We start from the raw sequence: 21,489 nt of genomic DNA, 5'->3' as shown, positions 1-21,489 counted from the left end.
GCCAGAGCACAGTGTCATGCTCCTAGATTGAGTCATAGACAGTTGTGAGGCAACTGTATGCTTGTCTTCATCAGGGTTTTACCATTTGGTTCTGGGAGCATTAAGACCAATGGCAACATCATGTATTGTTTGGGGGCAGAGGGGTGCTCTGGGGCCTTCCTAAATAACTCATAGGAAGGCATCCCATACTGGACCCTGGGATTTGTTTTGTTTAATAACCCATGGCTTCTGGGATCATCTTTCCGTCCATGCAGGGTATCTCCATTCAAACTTTTGTTTAATTCTATTTATCAAGTGGTTGGATTCTACATGGCTTATTCAGTTGTTTTGTTTTGTTTTATAAAGATGTATTTATCTTATGTATGTGAGTACACTGTATCTGTTCTCAAACCCACTAGAAGAGGGCATCAGATCCCATTACAGATGGTTGTGAGCCACCATGTGGTTGCTGGGAATTGAACTCAGGACCTCTGGAAGAGCAGTCAGTGCCCTTAACCACTGAGCCATCTCTCCAGCCCCATACCCTCCGTTTTAATCAAGCCTTCTACTACTTTGTCACTATGTCCCTATCCATGTTTAAGCCCTGCAAATTTCACAATTTAATTTTTATTTACAGTTGAATAAAATTCTACTTTGTACATGTCCTATATTTTCATCATCAATTTCAATTGGTGAACATCTGCCTGACATCATTTCCTCAAAAATTGTGGATAAATGTGGACATGCAAGTATCTCTACTGGGATATAAATTTCTTTAGGAATGGTATAGCTGGGTCCTATAAAAAGGATGTTTTTGGCTTTTTTGCTTTTTTTTTTTTTTTTTAATAAATTTCCATTCTGACTTCATAGTGGCCGTACTAGTTTACACTCACACCAACATAATGTGGAAGGGTCCCCTTTACCCAAATCAATGTCAGTACTTGTCATTTGTATTCTTGATCATTTGTTTGGGTTTTCGAGACAGGATTCCTCTGTGTAACAGCCTCTGACTGTCTTGGAACTTTGTTCAGTAGACTGAACCTCACACTCAGATCTGCTTGCCTCTGCCTCCTGAGTGCTGGGGTTAGAGGCCTGAGCCACCACTGCCCTTTTATATTCTTGATGTTCATTCTGACTGGTGGGAGGTGGAATCTCAAAGTGGTTTTAATCTGGAAGCTAAGGATACTAAATCGTTTTTAAAGTGTTTACTAGCTATTTATATTTCTTTTGAGAAACTCTGCTCGTTGTTCCTGTCCTGGTTGGTTTTGTTTGTTCTTTTATTATTGTCAAATTGACAACCTGGAGTAACACGGGAAGAAGAAACCATTATCACAGATGTCTGCAACCAGATGTGTCTGGATGGCCAGAGCTGTAAGAAATCTTGATTGATGGTAGAGGAGGACCTAGCCAGTGGGCAGCACTGTCCGTAGGCAGGTGGGGCTTGCTCTGTATAAGAAAGCTAGTTTGGGCTGGAGAAATGTCTTGACTAGTTAAGAGTGTTTCTAGAGGACTAACATTTGATTTCCAGAACCTGCATTAGGTGACTTACAATAGTCTATAACTCCAGTTCCAATGGATCCAACACTCTTCTGGCTTCCATGGGGATCTGCACACACATGGCACACAGACATACATGCATACACAGTTTAAAAAAATAGTTTTGAAACGTGCTTGCAGCAAAGAAAGGAGAAGAAAGCTAGCTGAGCATGCGCCAGTGAGCAAGACAGTAACTGGGATTTTTCCAGGATTCTCATCCCAGTTTCCTGCCCGGAGTGGCCACCTGAACTTCCCTCGGTGAGGCATTATAACCTTGGAGTGTAAGCCAAAGGGCTCTTTGCTCTCCTGTGATGCTTTTGGTAATCGTGAAGTAGAACAGAAACTGGTACCAGGAGTGGGGTTGTTGTTTCAGTGAACCTGTGTTGATTTGTAAAAGGAGTGGGGAAGTGTTTGGGACTTTGAGCTGGGAAAACCATTGAGTGCTCAGAACTTAATGGATTGTTCTGTGGGAGGTTGGAAGATAGTGCTGTAAAAAATATGGAGTCTATGGAGACCTGGATTGTGGCGCCTTCGAAGGAAGAAAGACTATCAGGCCATTTGGATTAAGAATCTGTGGTTGCTTTTTAGAGCTGAAGAATCAGCTATGATTAACAAGATAACAACATCCATAACCAGGACACGGATTCTGGTCATCTGGGGCTAAAATATCAGCTGTGATTAATAGATTGTTATCATTGAAATAAAATCTGGAAAGTACTTACTAGGGATAAACACAGAAACTGGTCTAATGGGGTCAAATCTGTATGTCAACCTGTTAGCTGAATTTGGCAGTGTGTAAGAGTCACCCACCCGCTACTGGTTTTAAAGGCAGGAAAGCTCTTGATTGAAGGGATCATAAAAAGAAGATGAGGCCTGGCACCCAGTGGCAGGGTTGGGGTGCCTGCAGAGGCCCAAGAGCAAAACATGACTTACAGCAGAAAACCTGGGATATTGGAGAAGCTAAGGCATCTGCTAAGAACAGTGGCAAGTGTGGATTGAATCTGGCCTGTGCATGCTGGGGATAGCAGAGTTGGAGAGCCCATTAGAGCACAGACTATAGTGTAAGAGGACCAGATGTTGGACGTTCTACACAGCTAGACTTTGGTTTTGCTTAAGTGTGTTTGTTTATGTCTTGTTTCTTCCCTTTTGGAATAAGAAAATCATTTGTCTTTCCACAGGAGCCCATATTTAAGGGTCTTTGGGTTTGTTTATGAATGAATTAATTAATTAATTAATTTTTGAGATAAGATCTCTCTATGAAGCCTCAGTTGACCTGTAATTCACTATGTAGACCACAAACTCACACTCAAACTCACAGAGATCCGACTGCCACTGCCTCTGCCTCTTGAGTGTTGAGATTAAAGGCATGTGTCACCATGCCCAGCAAGACTAGATTTTAAAAGAAACCTTGTGCTTTTAAAAGAGTTGTTTATTTAATGTATATGAGTACATTGTCACTGGCTTACTGGAAGAGGGCATCGGATCCCACTACAGATAGCTGTGAGCCACCATGTGGTTGCTGAGAATTAAACTCAGGACCTCTGAAGAGTAGCCAGTGCTCTCATCTGCTGAGCATCTCTCCAGCCTGACTCATTGTACTTTTAAAGCACTGGAATATTTAAACTTTAGTTTTATTTTTAAGAGGGAGAGGGTGTATGTGTGTGTGTGTGCGTGTGCATCTTGGAGAGCGGAGGATCTATAAAACATCTGTATCTGTCATCTGATATCCCTGAATCTGGAGTTACATCTGACATGGTTGCTAGGGATTGAACTCAGTTCCTCTAGAAATGCTCTTACCTGCTGAAGCATCACAGTTGAACATTTTAAAGACAGCTTTTTTAAAATTGTATTTTACATTATGTTAACATGAGAAAATGGTGGCGAACAAGAAGTAAAAGGTTATGGCTTACAGTGGTTTGTTTGCAGTGCTAAGTTGGCAAGGAGTGAGGCGTCCTGACTGTCATCTGGGAAGAGGGAATCACTACTGAAGAATTGCCTTGATCAGACTGGGCTGTGGCCATGTCTGTAAGAGACTGAGTGTGAGGGCCCAGCTTACTACGTGCAGCAGTATCCCTTGGTATGTAGGCCTGAGCAATATGGGAAATAGCTGATTACAAGTCCCAGAACATGGCATAGAACATAGTAAGCAGCACCCCTCCATGATTCCTACCTTCAGGCTCCTTCCTTGAGTTCCTGCCCTACCTTCTTCCAAGAGATGATGACCTGGAAGTACAAGCCAAATAAATCCTTTCCTCCAAGCTTTTGGTCATGGTGTTTATAAAAGCTACAGAATGAAACTAAAACAGTTCCATAACCAACGTTTTAGAGTTAGGATATGGGGCTTGGAGAGATGTTAAGAACACTTAACAATAGTTAACACTTGTCTGCTTTTTCAGAAGACCAAAGTTTAGTTCTCAGCACCCGCATGACAACTCTTGACTATCTCTAACTCCAGACCCAGGGGATCTACCACCTTCTTTTAGGAAATGTGGACAACAGGAAGGCATGTGGTATACGTGGGCAAAACATCTGTACACATAAATAAAAGTAAACAAAAAATGGGTTATTTTTAAAATTAATGGGTTTGTGTATACACACACACACACACACACACACACACACTCTCTCTCTCTCTCTCTCTCTCTCTCTCTCTCTCTCTCTCTCTCACATTCTCACAAGCCATAGTGCAAATGTTGCGGTCAGAGGACAATATATCAATTCTCCTACTATATGGACCCTGGGGACGGAACTTGGGTAGTGTTGTGTAGCAATTTCCGTATTGAAATGTTGTTGTAATATTATAAAAATAAAACGGTAATGTTGGTCTTTTACCCGCTAGGTCCTGCACCACAGTGCCCCAAGATATCTGCTAGATATCTTGGTGGAAACACATCCCAGCCGCACACTTTCCTACACTCAAACCCTCACAAAACACACAACACAATAACCTTTGACCCAATTGGTAAGATATAATTGCCCACTTAAACATACAATGCTTGGTACCATCCATCCCTTGAGAACATTAATAACAACCTATAAATACACAGAACAGAATCTTAACATCACCTGCCATGGCTTCTCCCCTCTCTCCATCTCCTGTCTCCTCCTCTCTCAGTTCCCCAACGTGTGTTTAAACAGTCCCTTTCCCACTTTTTTCATTACTAACTCTCCCAACTATATCAACTGTTCAATGCTTTCCCTCCCTGCTCAGGTTCTACTGGCTCAACTGTCGCCAACTGTCTTCTCTAACCCTATTCTCTGATTCTAATCCCCCTCTCAGGAACCTCTCCTGAGTTTTGCTATCCTCCCCTCTCGCTCCCAACTCCTCCCTCTGCCCAAATCTCACGCTCTTGCCTTTATTTTACAAATTCAGAGAGAACTCCAAGGTAAACCACAACATTGAAACATTCCACCCTACAGGTAAGTGCTTTGAGACAGAAGGTAAACAATTTAAACTACCTGAAGGGAGTCCCTGATGAGAATCCTCCCTCCAGGATTAAAGAATACAGACCGTTGAGAGTTACTCTCAGACAAACCAAGCTACAAAGGCTTTGAGACTAGACCAGTTACCTGGAAGCAGAAACCAGCAGATGTTCCTGGAAGAGGTTTAGACCAACCAAGGCACCCAGATAGGACACTCCAACCTGTTGAGCTGCCTGCAGGCTCTAACGTGTGATCCAAGTTTCCAGCTTTTGTGAGCTGTCATCTGCACTGGAGTGGGCTTTGGTTATGCAGCCATCTTTGGGTCATTTCTCCTCCTGTCACTCCTCACTCATGTTGTATATATCCTCAATAAAACTCATTGGTGCACCAAGTTGGACTTTGGTAGGGTCCATACATCAGTCTATTCTGGGCTCCCTCTGGAGGGTGAGTATGTTGCCCCTCCCTAGGGAAAGTCTGCCACATACAGTGGTCAGCATTTTTTTTTTTTTTTTTTTTTTTGGTTCTTTTTTTCGGAGCTGGGGACCGAACCCAGGGCCTTGCGCTTCCTAGGTAAGCGCTCTACCACTGAGCTAAATCCCCAGCCCCATGGTCAGCATTTTTACCCATTGTTTTCTTGGTGTGTTTTTGTTGTTGTCATAGTTCTTTGTATATTCTAGACAATATATATTCTATCAAACACATAGCAGTCAGAGATTTTCTTCTATTCTGTGAGCTGCTCTTCTCTTGGTTGACTTTTCTTTATTGTACAGAAACTTTATTTTTCTCAAGCTCTCATTTGTTAATTGTTAATTTCCCATGCAACTGCAATCCTATTCATAAAGTTCTTATCTATGCCTATGTGGTGACATGTACTCTTTAAAAATGTTTATCTTGGGGTTGGGGATTTAGCTCAGCGGTAGAGCGCTTGCCTAGGAAGCACAAGGCCCTGGGTTCGGTCCCCAGCTCCGAAAAAAAGAACCAAAAAAAAAGTTTATCTTTATTTTATGTTTATGGGTATTTTGCCTGCATGTATGTCTGTGCACCATGGAAGCCAGAAGGCATCAGGCCCTCTAGAACAGATTGGGAGACACTTTCTGGATACTGGGAATCGAACACAGAGCTTCAGGGAGAGCAGTCATTGCTCTAGCTCCAGAGTCCCTACTTTCTCCTCTAAATGTTTCAGGTTCTGTGTTGAGGTGTTAATTTTTGTGCAGAATGAGAGAGAATCGTTTCATTCTATATACTTTTCCCAGCAGCACCTGCTGTCTTTTCTCTAATGTATATTTTTGGCAACATTGTTGAAACCAGGTGGCTGAAGATGCATAGACTTAGATCTATTCTATTCATCTAGATGTCTGGTTTTGAGCCTGTATCATGCTGTTTTTATTACTATGGCATAACTTGAAGTCAGGTACAGTGATGCCATTGACAGTGTTCTTTCTGTTCAGGGTTGTTTTGGAAATCTTTTGTGCTTCCAGATTCGTTTTAAGAATTTTGTTGTTGTTCTCTTCATCTCTGAATAATGGTTCTAGAATTTTCACTGAAATTGTACTGCATCTGTGTTTTAAGTTTAGGTTAGAGTTTTTTTTTTTTTTTTTTTTTTTTTTTTTTTTTTTTTTTTGGTTCTTTTTTTCGGAGCTGGAGACCGAACCCAGGGCCTTGCGCTTCCTAAGCAATCGCTCTAACACTGAGCTAAATCCCCAACCCCTAGGTTAGAGTTTTTATTACTGTCTTGAAACACCATGACCAAAAAGGAAGTTGGGGAGGAAAGAGTTGATTTGGTTTGTACTCCTACAGAACTGTTCTCTATTGAAGGAAGTCAGGACAGGAACTGAAACAGGGCAAGGTTCTAAAGGCAGGAGCTGGTGCTGACTTGCTTCTCAAGACTTGCTTAGTGGTAGAGCGCTTGCCTAGCAAGCACAAGGCCCTGGGTTCGGTCCTCAGCTCCGGAAAAAAAAAAAAAGACTTGTTTAGCCTGCTTTCTTATAGAAGCCAGGACCACTGACCCAGGGATGGAACCACCCACAAGGAGTTGGGCTTTCCTACATCAATCACCAGTTAAGAAAATGCCTGGGCTAGGGAGGTGGCTCAGCGGTTAAGAGCACTGACTATTCTTCCAGAGGTCCTGAGTTCAATTCCCAGCAACCACATGGTGGCTCACAACCATTTGTATAGGATCTGATGCCCTCTTCTGGTGTGCATGAAGACAGGTAAGTGTACTCACATACATAAATAAAAAAGTTTTTTTTTTTTTAAAAATAGAAGAAAATAAATGTCTTACAGCAGGATCTTATGGAAGCATTTCCTCAGCTAAGTTTCCCTCCTTTCAGATAACCCTAGTTTCTGTGTCACGTTGACATAAAGACTAGCCAGCAAACATCTGTTGCTGTTTGTAAGATGGCCATTTGGACAATATTAAATTCTAATACATACACATAGAACATCTTTCCATCTCCTCATTTCTTCCTTAGTTTCTTTCTTCAGTGTCCTTATTTAAAGGTTTTCTTGTAGAAAGTTTTTTTGTTTACTTGGTGTGATGGTTCCAATATGCTTGGGCAAGTAAGTGGTACTATTAAAAAGTGTGCCTTGTTGGAGTAGGTGTGTCACTGGGTGTGGGCTCTAATATCCTAGTCCTAGCAACCTGTAAGTCAGTATTCTGCTAGCAGCCTTCAGATGAACTCTCTCAGCACCTCCTGCACCATGCCTGACTGGATGCTGCCACGTTCTCCCCTCGATGATACTGGACTGAACCTCTGTCCACTAAGGCATTAAGGCAGCCCCAATTAAATGTTGTCCTTAAAAGAGTTGCCTTGGTCTTGGTGTCTGCTCATAGCAATAAGAGCCTAAGACACTTGGTTAAATTTATTCCAACCAAGGTAGTATGAATGAGTGAATGCATGTGTGAGTGTGTGTTTGTTGTGAATGAGGTTATTGACTTCTCAGCATGCTTGGCATTGGTGTGTAAGAGCTTCTGCTTTTTCACATGCTAATTTTGTAACCTAACACTTTGAAAGTTCTAGGGGTTTTTCTATTGGAGTGGATAGTATCTTTTATATTAAAAGCATTTCATCTGCAAACAGGAATATTTTCACTTCTTTCCTATTTATACCTATTTTTTTCTCTTGTCTTACTGCTCTAAGACTTCAAGCACTATGTTGAATAGGAATGGAGAAAGTTTTTCATTTTAGTAAAAATGCTTCAACTTTTTCTACCTTTAGAATAACATTGTTCGTGGGTTTGTTGTGTGTTGATTTTATTATGTTGTGTATTATGTCCCCTGTATCCATCTAGCAAATATTTCATGAAGAGATACTGGATTTAGTCAAAGATCTTTCCTGAATCTATTTAGCCTGTATCCTTGAGTCCACTTACATGTTGAATCTTCTCTTTAATGAAGTCAATTTGATGGCAGTGAATGGTATTTTTTGATATGATCTTGAATTAGTTTGCTAGTATTCCATTGAGAACTTTTGCATCTGTGTTGATCAGAGAGATCAGTCTATAATTTTCTTAATGTTGTCTCAGCCTGATTTTGGTATCAGCATGAACCCCCCCCCAAAAAAAAGATTTGGAAGTTTCCCTTCCTTTTCTACTTTATAGGGTGTTTTGCAATATATTAGTCTGAGTTCTTCTGTGAAGGATAGATAGAACTGTGTAGTAAATGCATCTGAACCTGGGGTTTTTCTTCACTTGGGAGGTTTTTATGACTGTGCCAGTCTTGCTGCTCTATATAGGACTATTTAAGTTGGTTTTTTTTTTTTAATCTTGATTTGATTTTGATAGGTCATATGACTACCGATTTCATTTGTTTCTTTTAGATTTTTAAATTTTAGTGGAATATAGGTTCATAAGGTATGTTCCTGGGCTGGAGAGATGGCTCAGCTGTTAAAGGCTAGGCTCACAACTAAAACTAGAAGGTATGTTCTTAACGATTTTCTGTATCTTGGTGAAATCTATTGCAATGTCTTCCAAGGTTAGGTCTTCTCTTTTAGTTCATTTAGGTAAGGGTTTGTCAGTCTTTTGAAAGAAATACCTTCATTTCACTGATTCTTTTTTGTATTCACTGTTTCTATTTCATGAATTTCTGCCCTTAAGTATTTCTCCTCATCTCCTATTGGGGTTTGGTTTGTTCTGACTTTCCTAAGGCTTTAAGGTGCATCATTAAGTTATTTGAGTTTTCTTTGTTTTCTTGCTTTTAAACATGCGGGTACTTAGAGACAAATGCTTTCCTATCAGGACTGCTATTTGCTCTTGGGTGGCTCCCTAGACCTTGTGAATCATATTTAGAAAATTTTTCTTCCGTAACAGGGAAGTATTTAGAACTTGACGTGGAGTGTGGGCTGATGTCCGTAAGGCTGGGTGTCTGGCAAACACCACTGTTTTGAACTGGGGGCTCCATTGTGACCTCAAGCAGACCCATGACCTGACCCTGCTTTGAGACAAGCTACAAAGGTGGCTGAAAGCTGTCAAAGGATGAATGGCAGGCTCTGTGTCACTCTCCTGGAGGCCACCAGGTGGCACTGTGGATTTACCTCTGGTGGCCCAACTTAGCGGCAAGCATTTCCCTAGGATTGAGTTTAGTTTCTGCTGTAGGCAGGAAATAGAACTTGAGCCCAGTAGTGAATATTGTTCTTTCTGAATTTGGCAAAAGGACATTTTGTGGCTACTTATAATCTCAATTCCTGTACTTATTAAAATGCAAAGGACAGAAGAAGATAAACTCAGACTAGTCATAACTATACTGAATGTGTGTGTTTGATCTGGAGGGGAGAGAAAAGACAGGAGGAGGAGGAGAAAGGGAACTGACACGAACACAAAAAGACAAAGATCAGAACACTGGAGCTGTGTTCTTTTTAAAATGGGTCTCCCTATGTGTAGAGCCCCTACTGACCTAGAACTGTCTATATATGCCAATTTCAAGTTCTGAGAGATCTTCCTGCCTCTGCTTCCCAAGTTCTGGCATTAAAGACATGTATCATCATGCCTGGTGACTTATTTTTATTATTTCAAAGGCAATAGACAGATCCGACTTTTCTCTACCTTCTCAATTCTCCTCCTATTGTCTCGTACCCACTTTTTAGACTAGATGGTTGAGATTCAGTTGTAAAGCCTAGAAGATAAGGACAACGATGCTCTGTGGTAGTCTTACCAAATTTTCACCTCATTTAGAATATTAGGAACATGCATCTACAGAGCCCAAGCATGGGCAGCTCCACGTGGCATGTCCACCAGCCTGTCTCTGCCCTTGGGAGCGAAGCTTTCGTAATCTAAAGTGTTCTCCCAGCATAGCGAAGCCTACGCAGGACTTGCGTCGCGTTTCGCACCTGGATTCCAGAGGGGGGCGCTCAAACGTTTTAGACTTAGTATAACATTCCCTGGAAATTGTACTTTCTTTGTAAAACTTCTCAGTAAGAACGCTCTGTTTACAGAGACTCTCAAGGAACCCATGTGATCTGGAAAGAGACTTGGATCTGGTTCTGAGCAGTGGTTGCGGAAAGCATGGGAAGAGCAAAGCTGTAGACACGATGCTCCTGTTTTGTTCTGTTATGGATGTGTCTGTGCATTGGTACACAGAGCACATGTGTGTTTTCGTTCCTCTGTTCCTTCCTTTATCATGTAGTGTAACATAAGTTGAGATGGTATCAAAGGTAATTATCATATGTAACTTATGAGTCACCAAGAGACTTAAGTGTTACTCAAGGGGCATCACCACCTTTCTCCAAAATGCTTAATGCATTTTCAGTTGTGTTTGTGATAGTTATATCATATTAGGTAGAATTATGACCTGACTATTGTTTTCTTTTGGAAATTAAGCGTAACAGAAGGATATGTGATTTGTGTGTCAAGGGGTACACTGATCTTGGGTTGCTAACTGCATTTAAAATCAACTAAAACCCAAGCACCCGGGCACACCCGTGAGAGGTTTTCTTGGTTGGATCATTTGGGGTGGGAACACCTACCGTAAATCCGGCCGATACCTTCTGGTGCCAGTGCACATGAAAGGCCGCTCAAGACAAAAGCTTTGGCTTTTCCCAGGGTTGCCCTTGCTCCCACTGTCAACTCCGCCAATCCTCAGGCATTTCTTCACTAGAGTTAGGACCTACTTCTTCCTGATTCCAATGTTGACTGAAAACCAGAAGCTCTCCTGGAATCCTCAGGGACTAGGTTAAAACTACCAGATTAGGACTACCAAGATATGTAGAACAACAACTGATTACACACACACACACACACACACACACACACACACTCACACACACACAGGCCCGATCGACTGAACAAATGTTGGATAAATTTTCAATCTTATAATCCATGTATCATTTGTCTTTAAATTTTAGAACAGTTCGTAAATGTAAGAGTATGTTTACTAATATATATATTCATTCTTTTTATCAGTTCTGTTCCCTTAGAGAACTCTGAATAATAGAGTAACATAGAAATGGTGGAGTAACTAATATTCACTACACGGACTATTGTGCAGCCAGCCATTCGGGGTAGAGGCTCTGAGGGCCTTAATGCAACGTGACAGAATATTAAGGCACAAGAGGAATAAAAATATTCAAAACCGGGGCTGGGGATTTAGCTCAGTGGTAGAGCGCTTGCCTAGCAAGCACAAGGTCCTGGGTTCGGTCCTCAGCTCTGAAAAAAAGATATTCAAAACTGTAAAGAGTGCTCACAGGTGTATGGACGCATCAATACAGATGTAAATGTACAGGTAAAAGACCACCTAAATGCACAGAGTGCCCTAATCCTAGATGAATTCTATTTTATAGGCATTGTATCATGGGTCTTTGTCACTTATTTTTAAATTTTAGTATGGAAGTTCATAAGTTTAGAATTCCATATTTAAAAGTTCAAACTTTACAAGATTCCAAAAAAATCAACCAAATTTTATAAAATATTTACAATCATTGTGGCTATTGTCGATTAATCAGCCTGAAGAATACAGCTGGCCCTTGGCCAGAATTAACAGAAGATGCATCTCAGAGAGCAACTATTCCACTTACATAGCCAGTATATGACCTTCATTAGATAGGCCATATCTGGCCTAAACTGAGACACTTAAGAATGAGCGATACTATCTCATCTGTCTTTAAACTGCCAGTGTACTTGATTTAGATCATCACTAAGCACAAGCAACTTTTCCTCTGAATTTCTCTAAATCCTTATGTGCTTACCTCTGTCTTTTATGTGAAACATATAAGATACATACAAATGACATAGACCAGCACAGCAACCCCCCCCCAGGTACCTCTCACAAGTCATTGACTACTCATAGCTAACCTTGGGTCATTATCCACTACATCCCCAACCAGATTATTTTGAAACAAATCTCAGAATGCCTACGATTTTATCGTGTAAGCATTTTAGTGCTTCAAAAGATCATGACTATGTTTTTATAATAACATCACAGTATCATAAACACACCTCCAAAACTAACTATAATTCCTTAGTATTTAATGTCCCATCTGTTAAAATTCCCTTGACATAAGTGTTTGTAACAGTTTGTTCAGATCTGAAGCTCCCCCCAAGTCATTCCCCTACCTCCCAACCCCCAAGTCATTCACTCACTTGAAATTTACCTACTAAAGAAACAGGGTGGTTTTCTTGCAAGGTTCCCATTTTCACTCTTGTAGTTTTTGTTCCTCTTTTCATGTAAATGTGTAGACTTGGAGCCTTGATTACATCTGTTCGGTTTTTCTTTTCACCAACTGAACAATTTAAATTCATGTAAGCCTTACTGCTTAGAGAAGCAGTTTAGACTCATTTCTATAGTTAAGTAGTAATGTAATGGGGTGGAAGTCTTTAAAAATGAAATTAGATTTATCTATTCTATGTGTATGAGCGCTTTTGCCTAAATGCGTTTGTACCACATGTGTGCCTGTTGCCCACAGAAGTCAGAAGAGGGCATCAGACCCCCTGGAACTGGAGTCATAAATGGTTGTATGGTTGTGTCCCACTAAGTGGGTGCTAAGAACTTAACTCAGGCGCTCAGAGATCTGCCTGCCTCTGCCTCTGCCTCTGCCTCTGCCCCTGCCCCTGCCCCTGCCCCTGCCCCTGCCCCTGCCCCTGCCCCTGCCCCTGCTCCTGCCCCTGCCTCTGCCTCTGCCTCTGCCTCTGCCTCTCTGCCTCTCTGCCTCTGCCTCTGCCTCTGCCTCTGCCTCTGCCTCTGCCTCTGCCTCTGCCTCTCTCTGCCTCTGCCTCTGCCTCTGCCTCTGCCTCTCTGCCTCTCTGCCTCTGCCTCTGCCTCTGCCTCTGCCTCTGCCTCTGCCTCTCTGCCTCTCTGCCTCTGCCTCTGCCTCTGCCTCTGCCTCTGCCTCTCTTCCTCTCTGCCTCTGCCTCTGCCTCTTTCTCTGCCTCTGCCTCTGCCTCTCTGCCTCTGCCTCTGCCTCTGCCTCTCTGCCTCTGCCTCTCTGCCTCTGCCTCTCTGCCTCTCTGCCTCTGCCTCTGCCTCTGCCTCTGCCTCTGCCTCTGCCTCTGCCTCTCTGTCTCTGCCTCTGCCTCTGCCTCTCTGCCTCTGCCTCTGCCTCTGCCTCTGCCTCTGCCTCTGCCTCTGCCTCTGCCTCTGCCTCTGCCTCTGCCTCTGCCTCTGCCTCTGCCTCTGCCTCTGCCTCTGCCTCTGCCAGGATTAAAGGTGTGCACCACTACCACTACCAGACCAGACTTTTTTTAATATCAGAGTATGATTTTGTTTTGTTTTGGTAAATATGACATAAACTGCAGTTTCTAAGCACTTGGCCTGTTCTCTCACAGGGTCTTCCTGCCCATCTGGAGAGTAGCCCCCGACCTCTAAGAAGCACTTTTGGCTTGAGAGCCCCTTGCACCCACTCAGGCAGCACTGGGTATAGTTTGCAGGGAGTCATGTTATCTCATCTCGGCTTCTACAAGGAAATTCATTTTTCTCCTATTTTTCTACCTTGGCATCTTAACTCAGTCTGTGTTAATATAAATATCGCTCATATTCTCTAGTAACAAGTTTTCCACACTTATTGGTTATGATAGTTAGGATTTTTTAAAGATTTATTTTTGTTATTTTAGGGTTTTTTTGCTCATATTTTTATTTCTTTGATGAAGGGTGAGTGTGACACAACACACGTGTGGAGATCAGCAGACAGCGTGTAGGAGCTGGTCCTCTCTCGAACCATGTATGTCTTGGGCATCAGGTGTGTCCTGGCCATCAGACTCAGGTTGTCAAGCTTGTAGGCAGCTGGGTTTTTTTTTTAAAGATTATTTATATTATTCATATGAGTACACTGTAGCTATCTTCAGACATCAGAAGAGGGCATCAGATTTCATTACAGATGGCTGTGAGCCACCATGTGGTTGCTGGGAATTGAACTCAGGACCTCTGGAAGAACAGTCGGAGTTCTTAACCACTGAGCCATTTCTTAAGCTCCCTGTAGACAGCTGTTTTGCCCACTGAGCCATCCCATTAGCCCTATTTTTGCTTTTTTGTTTTTTTTTTTTTTAGTTATGTTTTTATGTGCCCAAGCATGCCAGAAGAGTGTTGGATTACCTGGAACTTAGCCATAGGCAGTCGACAACTTCTGAACAAAGGTGCTGGGAACAGACTCTGCAAGAGAAGTTTGTGCCCTTTTGACTAAGCCATTTCTTTTTCTTTTTTTTTTTAATTTTTTTTTTAATTAACTTGAGTATTTCTTATTTACATTTCGAGTGTTATTCCCTTTCCCGGTTTCCAGGCCAACATCCCCCTAGTCCCTCCCCCTCCCCTTCGTTATGGGTGTTCCCCTCCCCACCCTCCCCCCAACAATCACGTTCACTGGGGGTTCAGTCTTAGCAGGACCCAGGGCTTCCCCTTCCACTGGTGCTCTTACTAGGATATTCATTGCTACCTATGAGGTTGGAGCCCAGGGTCAGTCCATGTATAGTCTTTAGGTAGTGGCTTAGTCCCTGGAAGCTCTGGTTGCTTGGCATTGTTGTACATATGGGGTCTCGAGTCCCTTCAAGCTCTTCCAGTTCTTTCTCTGATTCCTTCAACGGGGATCCCGTTCTCAGTTCAGTGGTTTGCTGCTGGCATTCGCCTCTGTGTTTGCTGTATTCTGGCTGTGTCTCTCAGGAGAGATCTACATCCAGTTCCTGTCAGCCTGCACTTCTTTGCTTCATCCATCTTGTCTAAGTGGATGGCTGTATATGTATGGGCCACATGGGAGGCAGGCTCTGAATGGGTGTTCCTTCTGCCTCTGTTTTAATCTTTGACTAATCCATTTCTTGATGGTCATGATGGTTGTTACTTTTGTGGACTTGAAGCAAGATGAAGCCCCTGGAGAAGAGCGTCTTAATGAGGGATTGTGGCTCAGTTCGGTCTGTCTTGATTCCTCAGTTGATCTGAGAAGACCTATTTTGAGTGTAGGCGGCACCATATCTTGGCTTGGGGTGCTTGGTCTGTGTAAGTACAGAGGAAACTAGCTGTACCTTCTGCAGGGATGCAATCATTTCTCCCTGCTCTTTTTAAAAATTATTTTTTAGATTTATATGTTTGTTTTGTGGGTCTGGGGGCTTGTGTGGAAGTCAGAGAACTTAATAGGAATAGGTTCTCTCCTACCATGTGGGGTCCTGGGGTGGAATTAGGATCGTCCGACCTGTTAGCAAGTGCTTTTCCCTGCTTAGTTATCTCTCAGCTCTTGACTATGGGAGTGATAGAACCATCTGCTTTAATGTCCTGCCACATTGGGTTCTCTTCCATAATGGACTATACCCCAGAACTGTGAGTCAAAATAAATCCTTTCTCTTGTAAGTTACCTTTTGTCAGAACATTTTATCTCAGCAACAGAAACGAAGCTAGACCCTTTGGTCTAATAACTTTCCTCAGTGCTGTGGTTCCATTTCCAGTCTAGCATTCTGTTTTCTGTGCTTTCTGCTGGTGAGCTCTGAGTCACACATTTTATTCTGAGGGACAGCAGTCATGTGCCCTGCCCACAGTCTCTTTACCACCTCTGCCATTATCGTTATTACTGTGGACTATTTCTGGATTGAGCCACAACAGCTGTAGGCTAGATTTAACTCACACAGCTGAGGTTCACAAAGTTCACTCCATGCACACGGTCTTCCCTGGTACACAGTGGCAGCAGCAGGGTCAAAGTGTCTTGGGCATCATCTCTGCGAGGCTCAGGTGGCCTAGCTTCCTTTTTAGGAACTCAAGGTTCAGGCTGTGTGTGGTGGTGACTTGCACACTACTTGCCTGGCTAGCTCCCTGCCTGTGGCTCAGGTCCCCGGAAGAGATATCCCTCTGAGTCAGCATGCAGCAGGAGCCAGCAGCTTGTCCTGGAACATGAAGCCAAGGAAACACAGCCAGGTGGGCTTAGGAGTCTGGAAGAGCCACAGGTGTCGATATCAGGCTGGGACACAGCAAGGAAAGGCAACACCTAGGGAAGCACATTCAGCCATGTGGCTGGTGGTCTTGGCTAGTACCTTCTCTTTAGACTTGGGATCACCATGGCCAGGGGCAGAAGTGGCCCTGATGTCCCCTTTGCTGACCGTTAGAATACTGTGTTTCTCCAGGTCATGGATACTGTGAAACTTGGATCATGTGACCCAGGACTGGTCACTTTCCTCCTCTTCTTACTTATCACTGACCAAATATACTTAGAGTGTATGACTGCAGGATCTAGAATCTAACGCACACATAACTGGGTGTTCATCTTCTCCTACCTGAGCTACCTGCCTGTGCGATAAACAGTGAAGGACCCAAAGGGGTCTTTGGGAGACATCTTCTTGGGGCCAAAGTTTTAGTAGTTCTTGTGTGAATCAGTTGTTCCTATGAAGTCTCACGCACTATTTCAGTCCTCTGAAGAGACTACAGCCCACGTCCCATCTGCCTGGAACTCAGAGTCACTTTCAAATACTGGTGTCACTGTGCTTCTTTATGAAGTCTTTTTTTTTTTTAAAGATTTATTTATTTTTATTATATATAAGTACACACTGTAGCTGTCTTCAGATACACCAGAAGAGGGCATCGGATCTCTTTACAGATGGTTGTGAGCCACCATGTGGTTGCTGGGAATTGAACTCATAACCTCTGGAAGAGCAGTCGGGTGCTCTTAACCGCTGAGCCATCTCTCCAGCCCTTCTTTATGAAGTCTTGACATCTCCCCATCTCTTCCTTCTGCTTCTGTGCTGACCCCCAAACTCCATGTCTACTCTATAATACTGTCCTTAGAATGCCAGGGTTGCAAGCACTTTGCCCTGGCGTCAACTCCAGGCCTACTCTCTTGGCTTAATTATTTCTTTAACTAATTAAGTTGGACATGATGGCTCATACCCATAATCCCAGTACTCAGGAAACTGAAGCAAAAGTATCCCCTTGAATCTGAGGCCAGCCTGGGCTATTGCAAGCTGCTGTATTAGTAATAAAATAATACTAATTAATTTAAATTTGTGGACGACAAACTAAGACTGATCATTATAAAATGTCTGATTCTTGAAGAGTGCTTTCTTTGTGGGAAAAGCCTTTTTAATATATTACAGGGCTGAGTTGAACAAACTGACTTTAGACAGTGTGTTGGCAAGTTTTATATCAATTTGCACAGGCTGAAGTCATTGAAGGAAAACTGTTAAGAAAATACCTCCATAAGACTGGGCTGTAGACAAGCCTATAAGGCATTTTCTTAATCAGTGATCAATAGAGAAAGGCTCAGCCAAGTGCCTGGACTGGGTTCTATAAAAAAAAAAAAAAAAAACAACAAAAAACTAGGCTGAGCAAGTCAGTAAGCAGCACCTGTTTATGGCCCCTATGGTTCCTGCTTCCAGGTTCCTGCTCTGTTTGTGTTCCTGTCCTGACTTCCTTCCATGATGAACAGCGATATGGAAGTGTAAACCAAATAAATCCTTTCCTCCCAAGTTGCTTTGGTCATAGTATTTCATCACAGCAGTGGAAAATCTAACAAAGAAGGGCGAGGAACTGTTCCTAATCTGTACATGCCTCTCTCCAGTGGACCCCAGGGGTGGACATACAATCACCAAATAATGCTTTATCAGATACTTCTGGACCAGCCCCATATCCAATTCTGTAAAAATTTAGCCATCAGTTTAACCAACCTTCTGCCAGACGATAGCCTAGTAGAGCTTTCCCAAGATAGCAGCCAAGTTAGGGTCAGCAGATTCCACTGACCAGATGGGAGCATGGCAGGGTATGAGTTCATGATGCTGTAGTGGATGCAGGTAAGGTCCCCTGGTACTGACCCCATGAAGGTTTATTTGGTCCAGGTCCAGATGCTGTCTTGGCTGGGCCTCTCTGGCTCCAGCCCTTCTTGCTGTTCCCCTTGTTGCTGTGGCTACCACACCATCCACTCCTCTCTGGGACTGGTGAGCCAAGAGCCTCTGGCCTCCAAAATTCCTGAAAGTGACTGAAATGGTCCAGTCTGTCAGATTTGAAGAGGGTCTGTAGGAGAGTGGCTTTGTACACATTAGGTATGCTGGGGCCACAGTTGTCAGCTTGGACAGGATGGTGTGGGCCCAGTCCTTCAGCCAAGGGACTTCAGCACAAAGGGTTGAACTTCTGGGGTTAACTGAGGCACTTTGCTGAGGGAAGGACAAAGACATCACTGTGTACATGGAAGTGTGCATTTGCCATAGCACCTGTCCATTGTATCCCTTATGGCTGCCAAGAGAGGAAACCATTGCCTGTTGCAAAGGCATCAAACAGGAAGTCCTCAGAGGCCCAAGGGAACAGGACAACAGGCTTGGCCACCTAGAAAGAAGCCTTAGAACCAATGGGGCCTTTCCTTTCCAGATCCCGGTTACCCTGCCTGAACCTGAACTGCGCCAGAGCCCAACATATACACAAAGAACCCAAGCTGTCAAAAAGAGGAGGTGCCAAACAGGAGGCAAGTGGGTGGTTCTTGCTGGACAAGAGACCCTTACTCTCTGTCATTATTGGAAGACAAATGATAACCAAACTCCACCAGGTTCCCCACCTGGAGGCAACTAGTACTGCTGAGTTACTCAGGCTCTGATAGTCCAGATTTTTTTTTAAAATCCTAGATTTGGGTTGATTCTTATGAGGTCTGACAATGGCCTGTGCTTCACGGCTAAAGTTTCCCTAAACCTGACAAAGATCCTAAATGTTGATTAGAAACTACATTGTGCCTAGAGGCCACAAAGCTCAAGACAGGTAAAATAAATATGTCCTTGAGGCTAGCAAAATTGGGTCATCCTTCTAATTTTTATCCTCATAAGAGCCAGGTGTATCCCTCTTGGAGTCCTTTTTTTTTTTTTTTTTTTTTTTTTTTTTTGGAGCTGGGGACCGAACCCAGGACCTTGCGCTTGCTAGGCAAGCGCTCTACCGCTGAGCTAAATCCCCAATCCCCCTCCTCAAGTCCTTACTGCAGCAGTTCCAGAGCTCTATTCGTCAGATGGTTTGAGAGGCCATGCCCTGGCCTGTGTCTGAGCCTGCCCACAAGTTCCAGCCTAGCCACCTTGTATGGTTAAAGAGGACCCTAACCCAGAGCCTAGAGGCACCATGGCCCACACTTTGTGGTCCTTACCCCTACAGCCATGAAGGTTGTCAGTGTCATCCTGTGTAATAGCAACACAAAGAGACTACAAAAGGTAAGGACAAGTGGGTTGTCATCAGCACCTCTAATCCCCTGACATGGGAAAAACTGACATGGGCTCTATAATTATGGTTGCTCCATTTAGCCTTTTTTGTTTCACCATAGGAAAGGCCCCCAAACCCCCATAAGCCAGGACCTTGAGCATAAAATTTAAGAAAGATAGAAACTAGGGGTTGGGGATTTAGCTCAGTGGTAGAGTGCTTGCCTAGCAAGCGCAAGGCCCTGGGTTCGGTCCCCAGCTCCGAAAAAAAGAAAAAAGAAGAAGAAGAAAAAAAAGAAAGATAGAAACTGGGGAGCTTGAAGCCAATCGTGACCCAACTCACCTTCCAGGTAGGTTTCTGTAAAACATTCAGAGGCTTCTGGGAGATAGTTTGCTTGAGGAGGAGCACGCCCCTGGGGCTGTAGACCCACTAGCGAAGGGAAGGGAGTTCTGATCTATCTGCCTAGTTGACCGTCCCCAAAGCTGCCAGAAGCCAGGTGAATACCATATGATTTGGGGAGCTCACTGATCTTTTCATAATCCTAAAATTGTGTACACCGGAGGAGGACCCGATCCTTTGTGGCTTTGAGCATGTTACATCATCTATAATGAAGGAGAGAGCAGGGGCAACCGGAACTGAGATTCTGGGCTGCCGTGTGAGCTGCAAGCACTTCCATTTTCTGTCCCCATTGGTGGGGGCAGGTTTAGGGGTGTTGTGCTGCAGTTGGAACTTAAAGTGAAGACTTCACTGTGGGGGAATAAAAACTTTAGTGAGCTCAGTGTTCTAGTAGACACAGACTGGGGCCCTTAGAAAACCGTGCTTCCCATCTGGAAGCGCAGTTAGATCTCTTAGCCGAGGTGGCTCTTCAGATTGAAGAGGATTCTCCTCTGTGGGAGAAAGAAGTCTTTGTACAGCGTCAGGAAAAACTTGTTGCTTCTATGTCAGTCAGGGTTAATTTTATTTTTAAATTATCTTGTAATGTATTTTGTCTTTTTTTTTTTTTTTTTGAGTTGAGGACTGAACCCAGGGCCTTTTTAAAAAAAAAAAGTTTAGCCATGTTAAGAAAAAACAACGAGAAAGAGAGAGAGAGAGAGAGAGAGAGAGAGAGAGAGAGAGAGAGAGAGAGAGAGAGAGAGAGAGATCAAGAATCTAACAACTGGTACAAATCTTTGTTCTCCTTCCTAATCTCTCTAGTTAACTACTCTACTTGTGGTCATGGCTGGGTTACTGATTCTTTTGCTCCAACTATCTACTTAGCTATGTAAAACCAAGAAGAAATTCTGTACAACTACTAGTGCTAATGAGATAATATAACCTCTTGCCTTTAGATGAGTCCATGATTTGACTCATGCCTATAGATCTGGTGGGAAATGTTATAGGCTTCTAGACCTTAGCACAGCTGACACTGTGACTTACGTATCATCCAGACCTTAGAACCTAGCACATAAGCAGCAAAACCTGCTAAAACACTAGAACAAGACCTAGACCTAATCCATCGAAGTCCATAGTTCTGGGAAAGTCTCTAAATGCAATAACTTGCTTTTTTGGCTCCCATAGTTACGTTTCTGGCTAACTGTTTATGCTGACTGAGATGTGACAACCTGGGATGTGACTTTTGTGCTTAAAAGCTCACCGTGAGAAAGGCTCAGGACTGCATTTGGGCCCTGAACATCCGGGGTAGTTGCTGACGGGCTAATAAAGACTTCCTATTGGCTTGACACTGTGTCTGAGTGGTCTTCTCTGGGATACACCACAAGATTCCTTCCCCAGTGTGCAAGGAACTCTTTATGTCTGTTTTTTATTTAATAAATGAATGAAGATATGACTAGCAGACTAATAGGTGGAAAATAGCCATAGTAGGTATGGAATTTAAAGCATGGGTCTAAGTGTACTCCAAGGAAGAGATGAATAGAAAAGACCCTGGGGGAGACTGCAGAGGAAAAGATCTGGAATGGGAACATGGAACCTATCCTGTGCTATCCACTCTGTGAAGTGGA

At 43.2% G+C, this 21,489-nt stretch overlaps 1 long non-coding RNA gene across 2 annotated transcripts; it reads left to right on the top strand.

The window, feature by feature from the left end:
* The first annotated feature begins 4,591 nt into the window (after nt 1-4,591).
* On the top strand, nt 4,592-21,210 carry LOC102557016 (uncharacterized). 2 transcript variants are annotated; one of them, XR_015649448.1, is made up of 4 exons: nt 4,753-4,935; nt 18,689-18,782; nt 19,451-19,506; nt 21,050-21,210. It is a non-coding gene; the product is annotated as an uncharacterized LOC102557016 (long non-coding RNA). The 2 variants fall into 2 exon arrangements; XR_015649449.1 differs by lacking the exon at nt 19,451-19,506 and having other exon boundaries at nt 4,592-4,935.
* The last annotated feature ends 279 nt before the right edge of the window (nt 21,211-21,489 follow it).

The sequence above is a fragment of the Rattus norvegicus genome, chromosome 1 (genome assembly GCF_021556685.1).
Source record: "Rattus norvegicus strain SHRSP/BbbUtx chromosome 1, alternate assembly SHRSP_T2T, whole genome shotgun sequence".
Classification (NCBI taxonomy): Eukaryota; Metazoa; Chordata; class Mammalia; order Rodentia; family Muridae; genus Rattus; species Rattus norvegicus.
Note: the sequence above shows the minus strand (reverse complement) of the source record. Positions and strands in the feature narration are given on the sequence as shown.